This window comes from Staurois parvus, unplaced genomic scaffold, assembly GCF_062004578.1.
Source record: "Staurois parvus isolate SC_StPar_1 unplaced genomic scaffold, SC_StPar_1.0 ptg002207l, whole genome shotgun sequence".
NCBI lineage: Eukaryota > Metazoa > Chordata > Amphibia > Anura > Ranidae > Staurois > Staurois parvus.
Genome location: NW_028320003.1, coordinates 137,478 through 143,664, shown reverse-complemented (window position 1 = coordinate 143,664; position 6,187 = coordinate 137,478).

The following is a 6,187-nucleotide window of genomic DNA, read 5'->3' as shown; positions in this document are numbered from 1 at the left end:
TTATATTATTATACAGGATTTATGGCGCCAACAGTTTGCTCAGCGCTTTACAATATAACGGGAGACAATACAGCAACAATACAGTTCAATACAAGAGGGATAGGAGGGCCCTGATCCTGGGAGCTTACAATCTAAGAGGGAGGGGCTAGTAGTACAAAAGGTAGTAACTGTGGGGGATGGACTGGTAGGAGGAATAGAAGATTCCAGTATTAGCTGAAGGCAGGATAGGCTTCCCTGAAGAGAGAGGATTTCAGAGATCGCCTAAAAGTGAGCAGAGTAGGCGATAGTCTGATAAATTGGGGTAGAGAGTTCCAGAGGATGGGAGAAGCTCTGGAGACGAGCATGGGAGGTGGAGACAAGGGAGCTAGAGAGCAGGAGGTCGTGGGAGGAGTGAAGAGTATGGTTTGGGTGATATTTAGAGATGTTAACTCCTTCCTGCCCAGTGTCATTAGTACAGTGTCGGTGCTTTTTATTAGCACTGATCACTGTATTGGTGTCACTGGGGATGTCAGTGACACCAAGTCAGTTGCTCCCAGTGTCATGATGTCTGTCGCAGTCCCGCTATAAGTCGCTGATCGCCACCATTACTAGTAAAAAAAAAAAAAAAATAAAAATTCCAGTATTTATACCCACATTTGTAAACGCTATAACTTTCATGTAAACCAATTTATTTACACGTATTGGGATTTTTTTTAAGCAAAAACATGGAACAGAGTACATTATGGCCTAAATGTATCACAAAATTTGATTTTTTAAATTTTTTTTTACTGGACATGTTTAATAGCAAAAAGTCAAAAATATAGTTTTTTTTTTCAAAATTGTCAGTCTGTTATTGATTATAGCACAAAAAATAAAAAACTCACAGGCAATGAAATACCAATGAAAGAAAGCTCTATCTGTGTGGAAATAAAAAGACGTAAATTTCATTTGGGTGCAGCGTTGCATGATTGTGCAATTGTCAGTTAAATTAACGCAGCGCTGTATTGCAGAAAATGGCCTGGTCGGGGGGGATTCCTCAGGAGGTAGAGGGGTTAAAAAAATTTCTGTGTGTAGCATCCCCCCTAACACTTACCTGAGCCCCCTCTTGATCGGCAATAGGGGATCATGGGGCCCCTGTGTCCTTGCCCACACTCACAGCACACCCAAAAAAGCCTATAAAAAGGTACCAGGGGCATTTCATGGGGCCCCCTACTGACCCCGGGCCCTCGAGCTAGTATGGTCAGTCCGCGCCCGTGTGTTAGTATGCGACGTATCCGAGCACATTATGACTTTGTTAAAGCGGTAATAAAGGCTGATTAAAAAAAAAAAAATCTCCCTACAAGACAAAGTATCCATTTTGTCACTTTCATCTTGTTTGATACAGAAAATGTACACAACATCCTCTAATATCCTTTTCAAGGGATTGTCTATCCCAGGTGTCTTCAGACAGTTTACTGCCCTTCAATCCTTAGAAGGGCCGGAGTGTGGAGAGCGGGAGTAGAAAATGTCTTGGTATCAGTGGGAGTTAACAGTGCCCCATCGTTGGTGTCAGTGGGAGGAATAGTGCCCCATCGTTGGTGTCAGTGGGAGGAATAGTGCCCCATCGTTGGTGTCAGTGGGAGGAATAGTGCCCCATCGTTGGTGTCAGTGGGAGGAATAGTGCCCCATCGTTGGTGTCAGTGGGAGGAATAGTGCCCCATCGTTGGTGTCAGTGGGAGGAATAGTGCCCCATCATTGGTGTCAGTGGGAGGAATAGAGCCCCATCATTGGTGTCAGTGGGAGGAATAGAGCCCCATCATTGGTGTCAGTGGGAGGAATAGTGTCCCATCATTGGTGTCAGTGGGAGGAATAGTGCCCCATCATTGGTGTCAGTGGGAGGAATAGTGCCCCATCATTGGTGTCAGTGGGAGGAATAGTGCCCCATCATTGGTGTCAGTGGGAGGAATAGAGCCCCATCATTGGTGTCAGTGGGAGGAATAGAGCCCCATCATTGGTGTCAGTGGGAGGAATAGTGTCCCATCATTGGTGTCAGTGGGAGGAATAGTGCCCCATCATTGGTGTCAGTGGGAGGAATAGCGCCCCATCATTGGTATCAGTGGGAGGAATAGCGCCCCATCGTTGGTGTCAGTGGGAGGAATAGCGCCCCATCATTGATGTCAGTGGGAGGAATAGAGCCCCATCGTTGGTGTCAGTGGGAGGAATAGCGCCCCATCATTGGTGTCAGTGGGAGGAATAGAGCCCCATCGTTGGTGTCAGTGGGAGGAATAGTCCCCCATCGTTGGTATCAATGGGAGGAATAGTGTCCCATCATTGGTATTAGTGGGAGGAATAGTGCCCCATCATTGGTATCAGTGGGAGGAATAGTGCCCCATCATTGGTATCAGTGGGAGGAATAGTGTCCCATCATTGGTATCAGTGGGAGGAATAATGCCCCATCGTTGTTGTCATTGGGAGGAATAGTGCCCCATCATTGGGGTCAGTGGGAGGAATAGTGCCCCATCATTGGTGTCAGTGGGAGGAATAGTGCCCCATCATTGGTGTCAGTGGGAGGAATAGTGTCCCATCATTGGTGTCAGTGGAAGGAATAGTACCTCATCATTGGTGTCAGTAGGCAGAATAGTGCCTCATTGTCAGCAGCAGGAACTGTGCCCCACTGTTGCTGCTTATGCCCTAAGGGCCAGATAAAAACAAGCAAAAGGGCCACATTCGGCCCCAGGGCCACGGTTTGGAGACCACTGGTCTATCCTGCTCCCCTTTAACAGCACTCTGCCTTCGGACTGTCATACTGCTAACTGACCTTCGTATAGGTCGGGCAGTGAAAAGTGTACAGTTAATAATTAGATTTTTTTTTTAATTATACCCGATGATGCGAGAGACTATTTCAAAAATTTGGTTAATCACGCTGGAAATACCCGCTGCTCCCCGACTCGTCAGCCGGAGATAATCCCCTCGCCTTGGCTGCCGCTTCCCAGTTTCCGAACGCCGCGGCAATGCCGGTCCGAGCTCGGCTGCCTTCCAGCTTTTTGTGTCGGTCTATTAATAGTAAAGGGCCAATATACAGTACAGTAAGTGTGAGAGCCGCATATGGATCAGCAGGTTCACATTCACATCGGTCCCTGACCCTCAAGGGACGTACAATCTAAGGTCCCTGACCCTCAAGGGGCGTACAATCTAAGGTCCCTGACCCTCAAGGGGCGTACAATCTAAGGTCCCTGACCCTCAAGGGGCGTACAATCTAAGGTCCCTGACCCTCAAGGGGTGTACAATCTAAGGTCCCTAACCCTCAAGGGGCGTACAATCTAAGGTCCCTAACTCACATTCATACATACACATACTAGGAACAATTTAGACAGGAGCCAATTTACCTACCAGCATGTCTTTGGAGTGTGGGAGGAAACCGGAGTACCCGGAGGAAACCCACAAAGGCAGAACATGCAAACTCCAGGCAGGTGGTGCCGTGGCTGGGATTCGAACCAACGACCCGAGTACTGCCAGGCGGAAGTGCTAACCAATTTCCTCAGTGCTTTACAGACTGTATATTCTCCCCATGATCCCCTATTACCCGGGGGCCCCATGAGTTGTCAGTCCGCCCCTGGGTTGGGGTAAATCTCTCCAATGGAGGCACACATGAAAAAAAAAAAAACCCTCCAAAAAAAAAAAAAAGTTTGGCAGGAGTCATGATTTAACCCCCCTGGCGGTATTCCCGAGTGTAGCGCGGGGTAAAGTTTCAGCACCACAAGCGGTAACCCCCCTGAGCTACACTCGGGAATACACTGCAGCGTTGCTCCGGAATCTCTTCTTCACTTACCTTGTCCTGCGCTCCTGCGATGTCCCCCCTGCAGTGTCCCCTGTAATGTCCTCCAGCCGATGCCGGCATCTGTCTTCCACATTCCCTTCCCTGCAATGTCGGGACGTACGGGGGACGGATCTGGCGGGAAATTTGAAAATGTGAAAAAGTGACATTCAGTAAAATCGCATAGTATTCCATTCCTGTATCCAACCATTTCACATACATGTTGTCCCGAGTGCTTTGTTCGGCGCTCTGCCTGCATTTTTACTGTTCTTTCTACCTGGAAACTGAGAAACGTCCATGGCGTCCAAAAAGCGTCCCTTTAGGTCAGACGCAGATTTAGACCGGCTAGAGAACAGCGATAGTAAATCAGAACCACTTGCAGAATTGAGTGATAATGATTCGTGGGGGAAATTCCTCATCAGACACTGAAAACGATTCTGCGACTTTGCTCATCGATGTGCGAACTTGGCGCTCTATTTCACATTTCAGTGTTTTTGGTTTGATTATATTATTTGATTAAATTTATTATTATTATATTATTATTTATGAAATTATAATTTATGATTTCGTGTTTCAAATTCTATCCTCCCCGGGATGTTTACTAGACTCTTGTTCGGACAGATTTCAGTGAGTTATTCCTAAGAATTACAGCCTACAATAAAAAAAAAACAACATATTTCCATTGAAAACAATGTACCTCTTTGAGCACAGAAATACTGACATAATCAGACCGCTAGGGAGGGTAACACTTTTCATAATAAAAACGCCCAAAACGCGCTGGTATGGTGGCGCCAATGTTGTGCCATGTACATATTCGATTTTGGTTATTCTTTATATTATACAGGATTTATGGCGCCAACAGTTTGCTCAGCACTTTACAATATAACGGGAGACAATACAGCAACAATACAGATCAATACAAGAGGGTTAGGAGGGCCCTGATCCTGGGAGCTTACAATCTATATACTGTATGACTGTGGTGAGGCATTAGAGTGTAAGCTCTTCTGGTGCAGAGAATTATTATTATTATAATACAGGATTTATATTATTATTATACAGGATTTATATTATTATTATTATTATACAGGATTTATATATTATTTTATATTATTATTATTATACAGGATTTATATATTATTATTATTATACAGGATTTATGGCGCCAACAGTTTGCTCAGCGCTTTACAATATAACGGGAGACAATACAGCAACAATACAGTTCAATACAAGAGGGATAGGAAGGCCCTGATCCTGGGAGCTTACAATCTAGGGGGGTTATTCAGATCATATTTTGTCGGTCTGTAGCCCGGGTGTCCCCCTCCCCACCAATCCTTACAACAGACAGGCGGGACGCGGTCATGTTCTATATATACCGCTCCGAGCGCCGTCACGCCTTTCCTCTTTGCCATGCGATGAGCCGGTACACGCGTCTGCAGCCGTGTTTGCGCGGCCTCCTGGCCTTGTATGATCATGAGACCTGCCGGCCGGGGAGCTGTTGTTGCGAGATTTCCCCGCGTGTAACACAATATTATATAAATATCTCCCGGCTCACATGCCGCAACGTTCATGAATCACTCAGCTATGTCGATGGAACGACAGCCAGACTGCAAAACGAGAGCCATGACCGCTAAGGAGGCGTATCCGATATCACGGAACTTGTAGGTAATGTAAGGATGGAGAGCAGACCGGGATAGGTAACTCCCCCTCCCCCCCTCCTCCCGTATGTACTTCCAAAGCAGCGTAGTGAATGCGGCGGGAAATGCGGCCAGGGATCGCAGCTGTCTTCAATCCTCCTTCAGGAAGAAAGGGGGGGGGGGCGGCGTAGGAAAATGTATGGTATGTGTATACAGATAATGTAAACGCAGGTGCGCTCTGACTTGTGTCATACGTTACTTTCACATAAAGTTTATCTAAAGCCAGAACTTCGGTTTTAACCCGTCACGGTTTTTGCTGTCCCATTGGAGAGATTTTCCTTCACTTCCTGTCCCAAAGAAGCAGCAAGAAGTGAAATTACATAGTTAGTCTGGCTGAAAAAAGACAAAAGTCCATCCAGTTCAACCACTAAAAAAAAAAAAAGTTATAATCCTATACCCACAGTTGATCCAGAGGAAGACAAAAAAACCAGCAAAGCATGATCCAATAAGCTGTGCCCTTGTGGATGGATATGTTTCCAGTGGTGTGATGAGAATTGATACATGCACTTTATTGTGTACCTTTGTTAGTTACATAGTTAGTCTGGCTGAAAAAAGTCCATCCAGTTCAACCATTAAAAAAAAAAAGTTATAATCCTACACCCACAGATGATCCAGAAGGCAAAAAAACCCAGCAAAGCACAATCCAATTTGCTCCTGCATGGAAAAAAATTCCTTCCTGATCCCCTGAGAGGCAATCGGATATTCCCTGGATCAACTTTTC